Here is a 14,508-nt window from a genome sequence, read left to right as displayed (position 1 = left end):
CGTGAGGTCAGAAGTTTGAGACCAGTCTGGCCAACATGGTGAAACCCCAGCTCTACTAAAAATACAAAAATTAGCCAAGTTTAATGGAGGGTACCTGTAATCGCAGCTACTCAGGAGGCTGAGGCAGGAGAATCACTTGAACCTGGGAGGCAGAGGTTGTGGTGAGCCAAGATCATGCCATTGTACTCCAGCCTGGGCAACGAGCGAAACTCCGTCTCCAAAAAAAAAAAATCTTACTACTCTTCTCAACTCCTGCTATTATCTTTGTTATTTTCAGCAACCATGTAGATGGATCCATCCAGTAATATCCTGGCATAGTTGTTTGACCTTATTATCATTTCTAGTCCACTTAGCCCTCTGCCTTGTCATACCTCTGAAATTTTCCTTCACTAAAATCATAATTCTAGGTAACCTCCTCACTACAACCTGATAAATTTTTTAGCTTCCTCATTTAATTATTCTTAAAGTATACCAGTTCTCAGACTTACCAGCACCTCTCTTAAATCTTTTCTTCCTGTCTTTTCATCTTTACCTTCCTCCTCTTTTAGGTTAGATTCCATTGTTACTCTCTCTATTCCATGTCATAAATTGTTTGCCCCATTTTTTGGTCAATTTATCTGGTAAAGCTGTCTTGTAAAACTTTGCCTTTGCATTACTGTAGTCTGCTGAAGAAAGCCACACAACGGAGCAGATTGGTGGACCTGTAAAATGATGATGAATGATGTAGGTTGGTCCTTAATGCTGCTTACCAATTCTACTTCTTGTTCAGCATATTTTCTTGTTCTCTATATTATCTCAATTTTTTTTTTCTTTTTGCTCATCTCAAATTTGGAATCTCCTTGCTCTGCTGATTTCCTTTTTATTTCATGGAGAGAATAGCTATAATGTGGAAGCTTCTTTAGCTTCTTTACCACTAAAGTTACAAATATTTTGTTACCCGTACCTGCTTTTTCCTTTTCATCTGTTGTGGTGGAAGAAATATTCCTTCTTCTATCACTGTTTATGCTGTCAATCCCCTCCCTTCCTTTTCAAGAATAACTTTTTTTTGAGAACTTTGGCTGCAGAGAGTATGGAGAGTTAAATGGAAGCTGGAAGAGTTGTCTCGATTCACCATCTTTATTTCCTCATCTCCTACTCACTGGAGTTGAGCTTTTGCTCCTACCACTCCTCCACTCCTGAAACCGTTCCTACAAACAGTACCAGTTGACTTCAAGTCGGTTAAATTGGATGGCATTCTTTAATGATGGGCCTCCAGGCAGCATTTGTTCAGCAGTCCCTGACTATCTTTTCTTGGCTTCTTTAATAGCATTTGCAGTCTTGATTTCCTTCCACCTCTCTGGTTACTCTTCTTCTGTTTCCTACAGTTTAATCAGTTACTACAAATATTACTGTAACATTAAACAAATAAAGGTTTATTATCTTACAGAGAAGAATGCAAAATTTGTATAATTTTGAGAACCAAACAGGCTTTAAGGAAACCAGGTTGTGGCAGGAAATTTTGAGCAGGTTACACACTACTCTGTGAGAGATACTGAAAAAAGTTGTGAATCATTCATACATGTTTCATAAATGATTCTTTTCAACAACCTTATAAGATAGATGGTTGTATTCTTGTTATCCACAAAGGATTTGAGGTGGGGAAAGATGGGATATGTTCAGGAAACAGTGCCTTGTTCTTTCCAATTGGAAGGCTAAGTTACAATAAGGTACTACCGAAGATAAAATCTGTTGTTTCCATGTTATGGGCTGCCTTGAATGCCAAGGGGAGAAGTTTTTTACTTAATTTTTTAGATAGTGAGGACTGGTTGAAGATTTTTTTTTTTTTTTAACCTTGAGTTGCTGGAGTGCAGTGGCACGATCTCAGCTCTGCAACCTCCGCCTCTTGGGTTTGAATGATTTTCCTGCCTCAGCCTCCCAAGTAGTTGGGATTACAGGTGCCTGCCACCATGCCTGGCTAATTTTTGTATTTTTAGTAGAAACGGGGTTTCGCCTTGTTGGCCAGGCTGGTCTTGAACTCCTGACCTCAGATGATCCACCTGCCTCGGCCTCCCAAAGTGCTGGGTGAGCCACTGCACCTGGTCAGGTTGAAGATTTTTAAGCTGTGTACAACGTTTTGGGAAAGGAAACCTGTCTTGGCCAAAGGTTGATAATCCCATAACGTTAGTTTTAGTGACCAAATGGCACTTCCACCTGAAGCCTTTCTGTAGGCTTTCCACTATAATGAATTGAGCCTTCTTTGACACTCGCATAGCACTTTGTCATACCTTTGATGTAGCACACTTCTCATGTGTCATAATTACTTGTTTGTATTTGGCTTCCCCATTGGATTTTAGCTCTTCTAGAATAGGATTATTAGTTTATGGGTAATGTTGATTTTGGTAATCTTTCCTCATCCCTATCTCAGTGGTTGGCATAATAAGTGGTTCTTGAATTAGTAAATGAATAAAGAGTTTGAATTTTGAATCTTTTGTCTGAATAGCTTCTCAGAATGCATCTTTTTTATATTTTTACTGATTACAGGGTTGAATAAATTAGAAGCCACTCCTACTTCCTCTCTGCTGATACATATGTTTTAGCTAGTTAAACCTATTTTGATAGAGGAGTTCTATGACTTTAAAGGCCTGTGACTTTGCAGACACTCATACAGTGTACAGCATACCCTATGCAAATCAGCTGTCTGTTCAGGTCTTGTGTTTGTTTTCCCCATAGACATAATCCAGCCGTTAGTTGTTCAAAGCAGCAGATGGGAGAAGGAATCCGTGGAGATGTGGATTTATTAGCTCTCACAATGAAAGACCACACTGGTTGTGCTAAGGATTAGAAGATTTCTGCTGAATGAAAGGGACATGGATCCTGTTTTTTGTGCTATTTTCAGCAGTGTGGCAATTTCTTGTGACTATAATCAGTTGTAAAAAGACCAGAAAAAGATCTTGTAAATAGACTTTCCTTCAAGCCCTAGACTGTTGGTTGCAGCTGTCATAATTATAGGAGGGGCTAGAGGGACTGCTTTTCTTCCTTTTTGGGTGCAGACTGAATCTGGCCTTTAGTTATTGCTATATTTACACCTTAGGTAGTATAACTGGCTGATTGTGTGCTTTATACATACCTTTATCTGTCAAATTAGGAAATTTGGATTCATATCTCCTGAATTTTGTTGGAGAGTAATTATTGTAGCATGTCTTATAGTTTGGAAAAAATGATTGAATTTAATGTGTTAAACCCACTTCCTAAAAATACAATGCTGCCTTCACTAACAATTTTGTGTGTGTGACTTATTAGAAAGATCAGCAACTTTCCTTTGTGTTTACTAAGATTCTGACAATTACCATAAAGTTGGAAAGTTTAAACTTTGCTTATGGAGTGTTTAAGGGACAGAATCATATCATGAGAACAATCTTTCACTCTTAAAATCTAAAAGATTATGTATTTTGAGCGATGAATTAAGAAACAGAAGCATCTTTAAACTTGGCTGAAGTTCTACTTTAAAAATGGCAGCCAGTAACCAAAGAAACAATTCTTGAGATCATTAAAGCTTGGATAAAATGAGACTTTTTCATGCTGTGCCCTTTTAGAAGTCTGGGGGAATGGGGAGTGTTTCCTGTGACAGCACTGTAAGCGATGAATAGCTGAATGAATTTGTCCATGCTCAGAACTTACAACACGTGGACTAGCCCCCTCCCGCACATAAAAGAGCAGGGAAACCGACCTTAGCAATGATCTAGCTCCTGAAGAAAGAGGCTTTCGTTACTGTCCAAGAAGTGAAGACCAGTGAGTCTAGCGATAAAGAAACAAAAGAGCCCCTGACAGTATCGAAAGAATCTGACATTTGCTTTGTCTGTACAAAGGATGAAAGGAATTTTGCCGACTTAGTCAAAACAATAACTGGTTTTATATCATTTTGAGTCTAAAATACAGGCATCAGAATCGTATGTTTTTCTTTGTATTTCTGAAGAATTGTCATCTTTTTAAAAACGTATGTGGAGTGGTTTTGTTTCTGGAAAGGAAAACGTGACATGGATTTTATAAGCTTAGTAGCTGTAGGTGGAGACTCTTGTTTTGTTTGCTAAACCTTTTTAATAAGCAGCAAAGTCAGGATATCAAAGATTGGAATTTCTCCCCCGGAACCTTTTGTTCTTTTCTGAGTACTTCAGATAATTTCAACCAAAGGGGTATGCATGGAAAATGAAAACAAATATGAAGTCTTTCCGCTATTTGGCAGTGCTTCAGATGAGATGTATCTGTACTCCTGTGAAGAAAGACGTGATTCTGATATGAGGCAGTGATTGTATACTTATGCTGGACGGAGGGAGAACTGGTTTAGTGGAACAGTGGGTTAGTGGTGTGCTGAAAGGATTGTTTGCCTCTTTATCCAGCAGTAAGTGGGTACTAGTAGTTGACTGTCTGGGGAGTGGCTTTTTTTTGTCTGATATCTATTATGGATGATTCCAGTATTCTGAGAAGGAGAGGGTTACAGGTGAGTAAAAGAAAACCTTTTTCACTGATCTCCTTCCTTTTAATGTGTCTTGTAAATGTACTGAACAAATTGTTATAATTTATTTAATTCATTTGAGGTAGGAGGCAGGGTGGAATGCAGCTAAGTTCCTCTTTATTCTTTGATGTATAGTTACAATTAGAGAACTTACCTAAAATCTTGCTATTTTGATAGAAAAATGCTGCTTGGGCTTATTTACACTATTTAGTGAGTAGAGCAACTAAATCAGACCTGTATGGGATACAAGCCTAATTTAGGACATTAGACGTTACTGCTGACAGATTGTTTACGGTGAACATATTCTGTTCCTGACCACCATGCCTGGGCTGCCCCCCATTAAGTCACATGTGTGGTAGTATATGCTTGATTCTATACGTAGTTTTAAGAACTTTTCTAAATTATCACTTTGCATATATACATTCCATCCACTTATCTATTGTCTGTCTGTCTTGTCTGTCCATCCATCCGTCTGTCTACCTGTCTACCTACCTACCTACCTACCATCTTTTCCTTCTTAAATCATAGGTAGTTTGTTAGATGAAGAGGTATGTAAGATATAACAGTGAGTGAAAATAGACTGATAGGCAACCTTCAACTGAGTTTTAATGAATATCCTTAGCATTAAAGGAATACATGCCAAATTTGATGATTATTTTTTTCATGCTTTGTATGTAGATTATCTCATCTTAGTCTTGTTAGCAAAGAGCAAGCTAGCTTCTAGTCTATCACTGAATGTTTTTGAGAATTGACATAATGAAGATTCTAGTGTAAATCACTGAGCTAATCAATCAGCCTGTGATGGTCTAGTCATGAAATGCAGCTATTTCTGTTGTTTTCATTTTGTTTATTTGACATTATTTATAACGCACTTTTTTTGTACAAAATACCTAAGGATTTTAAAGTTATCATGAATTAACATTATTTTAGTTTCTTTAAAGTTCTCAGATAGAAAATGTATAGGATTAGTAAACTTAAAATATAAATTTAAACAAATTGTATTGTTTCTAGTTATTATATGTACTTCTTATTGATGGTGCTGTAAACATTCAGAGCCCGTAGGGAGCACCCACTGAATCTTTAGCAGTTGTCCAGTATGACCTGGGCTTTAAAAGTCAATAACATAAACTCCAGTGCCTTATACTAATTTCTCCTGTTAGCACAGTTGATTCGATGAGATTTGTCACTTGATTTCTTGGGGTTATTTTGAGTAGTATTTATATAGTACTGTACTCAGATGACCTCTCATAAGTAGTGATGTATGTTCAAGCAGCTGCTAATTAAAAATGGCTGGCTCTGTAAGCCCATTTAGTTGCACTGCTTATTTATATCTTTATTTCTCTTTAGTTGCTAGGATTCAGAAAGGGAATCCTATTTGTTGAATGGGAAATATTTCCTGTTTTGTGTTAAATCAGTCATTTTCTCCCTGATGCCTGAGTCAGTCTCTAGTATTTGCTACCTTGTTTACTGATACCCTTCCTCTCGAGTCTTTGTTTCTATCTAGGAGGAGTTCTTTTTTTTTTTTTTTTTTTTTTTTTTGAGACGGAGTCTCGCTCTTTCACCCAGGCTGGAGTGCAGTGGCGCAATCTCGGCTCACTGCAGGCTCCACCCCCCAGGGTTCACGCCATTCTCCTGCCTCAGCCTCCCGCGTAGCTGGGACTACAGGCGCCCGCCACCTCGCCCGGCTAATTTTTTGTATTTTTAGTAGAGACGGGGTTTCACCGTGTTAGCCAGGATGGTCTCGATCTCCTGACCTCGTGATCCGCCCGCCTCGGCCTCCCAAAGTGCTGGGATTACAGGCGTGAGCCACCGCGCCTGGCCTCTAGGAGGAGTTCTAAACTGCCAGATTATATAGCACTGGAAGATCTTTTCCTAAAGCCTTATAGTTATAAAAAAATTTTCCCCTATTTTGTCTACTTTTTTTTTTGAGATGGAGTCTCACTCTGTCACCCAGGCTGGAGTGTGCAGTGGCGTGATCTTGGCTTATTGCAACCTCCGCCTCCCAAGTTCAAGTGATTCTCCTGCCTCTGCCTCCCAAGTCGAGTAGCTGGGGGATTACAGGCATGCGCCACCACACCTGGCTAATTTTTTGTATTTTTAGTAGAAAGGGTGTTTCACCATGTTGGCCAGCCGGGCCTCAAACTCCTGACCTCAGGTGATCCACCCGCCTCAGCCTCCCAATTGCTGGGATTACAGATGTGAGCCACCGCACCCAGCCTATTTTGCCTATTTAAAAAAATAAACTTTCATGTTCATTCTCTGGAAGATTGCTTTGGAACATTCCAAAACAGAGCTAATGCTTGAAAAGCAGCAGTTTAGATTATTTGTTTTAAATAGTTACATTATAATATAAAGATTTAAAGGTAAGTTTTATTAATAGATTTATATAAATAAACACACAAAGGTAAAATGTGCCTGGTGGTACAGGTAATCTACTGGATAACCTCCGATTTGAAGGTGAAAATCCAAATAAATGTTTGGCTTCGCTAATTGCTTTCTGGTGAAATAGATTTCCTAAAACTTTTCCAGAAGATCAGCTAAGACACAGCCTACTTTGATACCTCCAGGTTTCTCTGCAGAGTTTCTTGGGAGGTAGCAGAATAGTAAATAGTACATTTAGAAGTTCCATGAGAGCAAAGACCTTGTCTATTTTGTTCAAATTACAGTTCTGCCATGTTCTAGTCATATAACCACGGCCAAATTTCATTTCATTTCTGTACTCCACTGGTATATTGAGAGTAGACAGTGGAGGCAAGGGCTGCAGCAAAAAGACCAATTATGAGGCTGTTGTGGTCAAAAAAAGCAAGAAATAATAACAGATTGGAGGGGTGACAGCAGTGGACGATGTGGAGGACTTTCTTATTGGCCATTTTTACAGATATGTGAAGCTCAGTAGCTTCCTCAAGGACAGACAAGTAGGTGTATGGCCAGGCTAGGTGTATAGGTTAGGGTACTCTCAACTACAAGTAACAGAAATTTTGACTCTGAGTGGTTTAAATGTTAGGTAAATGTATTGACTCACAACAGTGAAGTCCAGAGGTTGGATGTGTTTCAGAGTTAGGTAATCTGGTGTCTTTGCTCAGCTTCATTGCTCTTTTGTCTTCCTCTGTGTTTTGGCCTCTTTCTCAAGCTTGCTTCCTATGTGTTAGAAAAAGAACTGTAGTGGTTTCAGTCTGCACAGTCACACACTACAACATCCGTACATCTTAATGGTAAAAGGACATCTGGGAGATTATGTGTGAGCATCTTTTCTTTACACTAGAGGAGCCTCTGTCAGTGTAGGAATTGACACTGTTTTGCTTGAAAAGCTGTTCAAGTTGGGTCTTTTTTGTGGTAAAAATTGGCTTTCATCTTACATCTACTTTTGAAGCATCTACACATGGAGAGACATTTGAGACTGAAGTTCCTTGTGAATTGAAGGAGGTGCTTTTATATTTGCCCTGTTTCCCAATCAACTTTATGGGGGATGATTTTAACTTTGAAAGGTCAGGGACTAGCCACCATAAGCAAATTTTTGTAATCAACTCTCTTAGTGCCATAATTTCCACATTATTTGCCCATAAGGCAGATATAGTAATCAGTCTTCATTGTTTAGACAGTGCAGTTTCCCAGGTTCTGGATTGAAAATATTTATTGTGCTGATAGAATTGTTGCCTTCAGGCAAAAACTAAATTGTATAATATTTTTATGCACCCCCCAACCCTCCCGCTTGCTTTTTGCCTTTGCTTTTCAAAAACGAGAGTACTTAGAGTGTCATCGTTTACGGGTACTTAATTATTTTGGAGGATATATGACAACATAATGCATACTGGGAAGCATTATTATTAAGAAAGCCTTCTTGGGACTTTTTTTATTTTGCAAATTATGACTGTCATAAATTATGGTCATCTTACAAAATGTGATTCAGCTAATTTTTAGTCCTTAAGAACAAAATCTTCAAGAACCAGGTAGATTTCAAACATTCAATTTCTTCTTGAAATTTCATTTTAGGCCGGGCGCGGTGGCTCACGCCTGTAATCCCAGCACTTTGGGAGGCCGAGGCGGGCGGATCACGAGGTCAGGAGATCGAGACCATCCTGGCTAACACAGTGAAACCCCATCTCTACTAAAAATACAAAAAATTAGCCGGGCAAGGTGGCAGGCGCCTGTAGTCCCAGCTACTCGGGAGGCTGAGGCAGGAGAATGGCGTGAACCCCGAGGGGCGGAGCCTGCAGTGAGCCAAGATCGGGCCACTGCACTCCAGCCTGGGCGACACAGCGAGACTCTGACTCAAAAAAAAAAAAAAAAAAAAAAAAAGAAATTTCATTTTAAAAAGGCTGATGACATGGATAAAAATGTAACCTAATTATTTGCTTCTGTTGTTCTACATTTCCTTGTTCTTTTCTGTGGAAAGCTCGATAAAGGAAAAATTTCAGTTTGCACTCTTCAGTTTTTAGTACCACTAAGATATTTTCATCAAGTCAGTAAATTAGATGGCTTTGAAGGTTAAGGAATTTATCTCTCTTGTCCCTCTTTTTTGCCCTGACTCATATATTCCTATTCTGTGTTGCAGCTACACCAGTCTTGTACATTTGTTTGTTTGCTTTCGTAGTCATTTTTTTCTAACATTCCCTCCGTTCCTGAGTGGTTTTATCCTCCTTTTCTACCTATCAACCTTCTGATAATCCGCATGCAGTTAAGACCTGAGTACCTAATTTTCAAATATTATAGTCATTATGGGTAACTCCAGTGTCTTTGTAGACAAGGATAATCAGTCCAGCCTCAGATCTTTAGAGTTCCTTGGCTATCTGGAGTCTATGTTAACAATACATTCCTGTAGACTCCATGTAGAGGGAATTGTTTGATTCAGAAATCTTACAGTGATTTACAGTTACATCCTTGATCACCTCTGAATTAAATTCTGGTGTTCTCTGTGTAAATCTAGATTACAAATTGGTGGTCTGGTGACTATTTCCTGTAGATATATTTTATTTAGCCACCTTTGGAGATTTAAAGAAAAATCAACCAACATAGTCTCTATCAGTCCCCTTTTGTTTTATCCTTTGCTGCTTTATATATTTACTGAATTTCATCTATTCTAAGGCACACATCTTTTTACTTTATAACAGCTTTGAAATAGCGGTGTTACTCTTGATGGTATGTTATACTTTAATTGGCCAGGCTTATTTTTGTTTTGCATTCTTAAAAATGTTTCTTACTGTTACAAAAAATAACAGTATCTTTTGCAGTTGATAGTTTTGCAGATTTGATGAAGTACAGTATATTACCTTACTGGCTCTATTAAAGCATTTGAGTTTGCACCATTTATGTCGCAATGTAAAGACCTCTACCTTTTTTTAGCTCTCTCCCTTTCCTTTTTCTAAAGTCTTGAAGATCTCTGTTCCTGTGATTCTTTTGTTGGTTTGTTTTTGAGACAGAGTTTTGCTCTTGTCACCCAGGCTGGAGTGCAGTGGTGCAATTTTGGCTCACTGCAACCTCCACCTCCTGGGTTCAAGCGATTCTCCAGCCTCAGCCTCCTGAGTAGTTGGGATCACAGGTTCCTGCCACCACGCCTGGTTAATTTTTGTATTTTTAGTAGAGACGGGCTTTTGCCATGTTGGCCAGGCTAGTCTCGAATTCCTGACCTGAGGCGATCTGCCCACCTTGGCCTCCCAAAGTGCTGGGATTACAGGCATGAGCCACCACACCCAGTTTTTGATTCTTTTTATACCTGTTTGACATGCCTTTCTATATCATCTGATATTGTTTTATTTTTTCTCAATTTATTTGAAGTATATAACATTTGTGAATTATTTATTGTATAACCACTTTCACATTTTGTGGGTAAACCCAACTCAGGAATAATGTATGATTCAGTTTTTTAAAATGCTCATGTATATAATGTAAGTTTCCTACTTTTCATCTTGAGGTAGTTTTGGTAAGGTATATATTTTTAAGAGTTTGTCCATTTTGTTAGTTTTGTTATTTATTGAGATCAATTTGTTTATATATATATATATATATATGTAATTTTTTTTCTTTTAAACCTTTGCTGATTTGTTCTTCTATTTCTCTTTGTATTTCTAATATCGGGTATTAAGACTTTTTTTTCATGATCAAATATCAGTGGAATGCCAAGTACAGTGGCTCATGCCTATAATCCCAGCACTTTGAGAGTGCCAGGTGGGTGAATCACTTGAGCCCAGGAGCTGGAGACCAGCTTGGGCAACATGGTGAGATGTCTCTACAAAAAAAAAAAAATAGCCAGGTGTGGCAGTGCACACCTGTAGTTCCAGCTATTTGGGAAGCTGAAGTGGGAGGATCATTTGAGCCTAGGAGGTTGATGCTGCCGTGAGCCATGATTGTGCCCCTGTACTCCAGCCTGGGTGACAGCAAAACCCTGTCTCAAAAAAAAATTAAAATAACAACAACAAAAATTCAGTGGAAGATTTTTTGTTGTTGTTGTTAGTTTTTCCAGAAACCAACTATCCCTTTATTTCAACCTTTTCATATCAGTTTGCTTTTGGTGTATATCTTGCAAATGGTATACAGTAGGTTTTCTTTAAAAAAAAAAGTCCTGTTTCTAATGAAAAATTTGTCTGTTTATATTTATTATGATTAATGATATATTTGGACTTGTTTCTGCCGTATTATTTTTTGTATTCCATGTCCTACATCTCTATGCCTTACTGTCCCCTTTTTTTTACCCCTTAAAAATAGTGGTAGAGTTTTTTGTTTTCTTATTTTCTTTTTCTATTTCTACTGGTGTGTTAGAACAAATTCAAACTTTAACCCCCTCCTGAACACTACAAGCACTCCTTGTCTCTTATTACCTCCCCCAAACTTACTTGGCCATGTAATCAAACTGAACTGAAACAGGCCAGTTTAAAAAACAACAACAAAACCATGAAATTCACTGTAACCAGAGGTGACCCAGTTTACCTGAGCTAACATGATAAGAAAGTTCTGTTTTAACTCTATAAGGAGAGTGAGTCACTTTGTAATGAATAACCTGCTTTTTTTCCCTGTTTGTGTTTTCTTAACCCCTTTTCTGCTTAGAAAGCCAGCCCCCTCTGCTTAGCTCAGCAGAACACGCATTCTATTTTAAAGAATGAGATGTTACAGAATTGCAAACAAAAGTCAGTTTGATCTTTAAACTGAAAGTCAGTTTGATCTTTAAACTAAATCTGTTGTAATTTTGTCCTTTGACAATGGTATTGTCATCAGCAGTGGATTCTGAGTAGGCCCTAGAATGTTCACCACTCCTACCCTCACCCCAAGCAGTATTATTTATGTTAGTTACATTATGTGGGTTTAGTTATGAGTTATATAAAGAGACATATAATATTTTAGTGGCAGAGAATACCTTTTTTTTGTCCTTGATTTGTTTGTTTGTTTTTCTTGAGTTCTCACTATGTTACCTAGGCTGGTCTCAAACTCTGGGCTCAAGTGATCCTCCCGCCATGGCCTCCCAAAATGTTGGGATTACAGGCATGAGCCACAGCACCTTGCCTCGTTGATTTTAAATGTTAGTTGAAAAGTTATTGTCTCCAAAACCCAATTCTCTATCCACTTCCAATGGAGTGGATTATTGGGTTATGTTTCTTAGAGTCCGTTAATTTCCTTCTCTGGAAAGAGTGCTGCTACTGCAGCAGGGATCAATATATATTATGTATAGTGTGAGCATTCAATAGCAAATGAGCAAAGCTGAGTCCCAGGGAGGGAGTTGCCTCAGGCAGAGACAGCTTTGACCCATAGTCATCTCCATGCTGGTGACTGTTGACATAAAGGACAAGGACCAGCCTTGTGACTCCTTGCTTGCATATTTACTTGTGGGGGTAGCGGTTACTGCCTTGGGACACTTGGCCTTTGTCTTTTCTTTGGAAATATTTTATGGCTTTAGTCATTGTAAATAATGAGTAGTGCATATAGGCAATGAATCCTCATCTGTGTGAATAGCACCATTTCGTGTTTTTTTTTTTTTGAGATGGAGTTTTGCTCTTGTTTCCCAGGCTGGAGTGCAATGGTGCAATCTCGGCTCACCGCAACCTCCGCCTCCTGGGTTCAAGAGATTCTTCTGCCTCAGCCTCCTGAGTAGCTGTGATTACAGGCATGCGCTACCACACCCTGCTAATTTCGTATTTTTAGAAGAGATGGGGTTTCTCCATGTTGGTCAGGTTGGTCTCAAACTCCCAACCTCGGGTGATCTCCAGCCTTGGCCTCCCAAAGTGCTGGGATTACAGGCGTGAGCCACCACGCCCGGCCATGAATGGCACCATTTCCTGTTTTATTTAATACCTTTAGAAGTTTGCTTTGTGGACAATGAAAGAGAGTGACTGGTTATTTCTCTAGGATTTAGTATGTGTAACTTTCTTTGTAACTTCAGAATGTAGTTTAATATCTTTTATTTTGTTCAGTATAGTCAAACATTACTTAAAGTTCTTTGGGAAATATCATCGTTGGCAGAAAGTATCAAAATGTATCAATTTGAGGGATCCAAATAGTAATAAAATTTTGGAGACTGTTAAAACAATATACCTTGAATATTTGGGGTGGAATGATAAGGATGGAGTATTGGGGGTGGGGTTAGTTTTTAGAGAATAGCATCTTATCACTTAGCTTTAGAGCTTCGCTACTGGTGGGTTAGATTAGAAAAATGCAATTTCTTCTTCCTATTTTTTTTTTTTTTTTTTGAGACAGGGTCTTGCTCTGTCACCCAGGCTGGAGTCCAGTGGTGTGATCTTGGCTTACTGCAACCTTTACCTCTGGTCTCAAGCAATCCTCCCATCTCAGTCCCCTGAATAGTTGGGACTACAGGCGTGCGCCACCACTCCTGGCTAATTTTTTTTGAACTTTTTTATTAGAGATGAGGTTTCACTGTGTTGCTCAGGCTGGTCTTGAACTCCTGAGCTCAAGGGATCCTCCTGCCTCGGCCTCCCAGAGTGCTGGGATTACAGGTGTGAGCCACCACACCTGGTCAATTTTTTCTTTTTTTTTTTTGAGACGGAGTCTCGCTCTATCACCCAGGCTGGAGTGCAGTGGCGCAATCTTGGCTCACTGCAAGCTCCGCCTCCCAGGTTCACGCCATTCTCCTGCCTCAGCCTCTCCAAGTAGCTGGGACTACAGGCGCCCGCCACCATGCCCGGCTAATTTTTTGTATTTTTAGTAGAGACGGGGTTTCACCGTGGTCTCGATCTCCTGACCTCATGATCTGCCCTCCTCGGCCTCCCAAAGTGCTGGGATTACAAGCGTGAGCTACCGCGCCCGGCCTCACACCTGGTCAATTTCTTATTATTAATCCAAAGTGTCTTACTTTAAACTTTTAAGTTTATTTTTAAAATTCAAGCCTAGGAATAACTTTTGTGAGAAAGGCAGAGTAGGTATTTTTATCTCAGGTGAACAGGTAAGAATAATGAGGTTTAGAAAGGTTTAATGACTCATGAAGATTTTATAAGGAAGTAAGTAGCAGAATTGTGTTCACATATTTTTCTGACTGAGTCCTAGTTTCTTCATACCGTGTAGAAATATCCTGTTAATATCATCAAGCTGTTCATCAAACTCAAATGAGAATAACACATTATTTATAGAATAAAGGTTTTTGTTTGTTTTTGTTTTTTCTTTTTGAGACAGAATCTCTCTCTGTTGCCCAGGCTGGAGTGCAGTGGTGTGATCTTGGGTCACTGCAGCCTCTGCCTCCCAAGCTCAAGTGATCTTCCCACTTCAGCCTCCTGAGTAGCTGGGACCGCTGGCACATGCCAATATGCCCATTTATTTTTTGTAGTTTTTGTAGAGATGGGGTTTCACCCTGTTGCCCAGTCTGGTCTCGAACTCCTGAGCTCAAGCAGTCCTCTCGCCTCGGCATCCCAAAGTGCTGGGATTACAGGTGTGAGCCACTGTGACTGGCCTAAAGTATTTTCATGTACATTACTTTATTTGACCTTTACAACTGCTGTATCTAAGCCTTTGAGGTAGATGGAATCCCAGGTCACACAGTTACATGTTTTTGAGCCATGACAGAAGCCTGGTTTTCCAAACTTTAA

General features: G+C 39.2%; 1 protein-coding gene and 1 long non-coding RNA gene across 15 annotated transcripts in view; one reads left to right on the top strand and one right to left on the bottom strand.

Moving 5' to 3' along the window:
* Positions 1-14,508, top strand: part of MAST2 (microtubule associated serine/threonine kinase 2) — a 239,566-nt gene that overhangs the window by 59,690 nt on the left and 165,368 nt on the right. The gene's annotated exons all lie outside the window — the stretch shown is intronic.
* Positions 4,021-14,508, bottom strand: part of LOC129469120 (uncharacterized) — a 32,239-nt gene continuing 21,751 nt past the window's right edge. For all 3 annotated transcript variants that reach the window (XR_008652910.2, XR_008652911.2, XR_010117702.1), the window contains 2 exons: positions 7,512-7,627; positions 4,021-4,246 (listed from right to left, as the gene is read on the bottom strand). This is a non-coding gene — a long non-coding RNA (uncharacterized lncRNA). The remainder of the gene's footprint in view (positions 4,247-7,511; positions 7,628-14,508) is intronic.

Source organism: Symphalangus syndactylus, chromosome 12 (genome assembly GCF_028878055.3).
Source record: "Symphalangus syndactylus isolate Jambi chromosome 12, NHGRI_mSymSyn1-v2.1_pri, whole genome shotgun sequence".
NCBI lineage: Eukaryota > Metazoa > Chordata > Mammalia > Primates > Hylobatidae > Symphalangus > Symphalangus syndactylus.
This window is presented reverse-complemented; position numbering and strand designations above follow the sequence as displayed.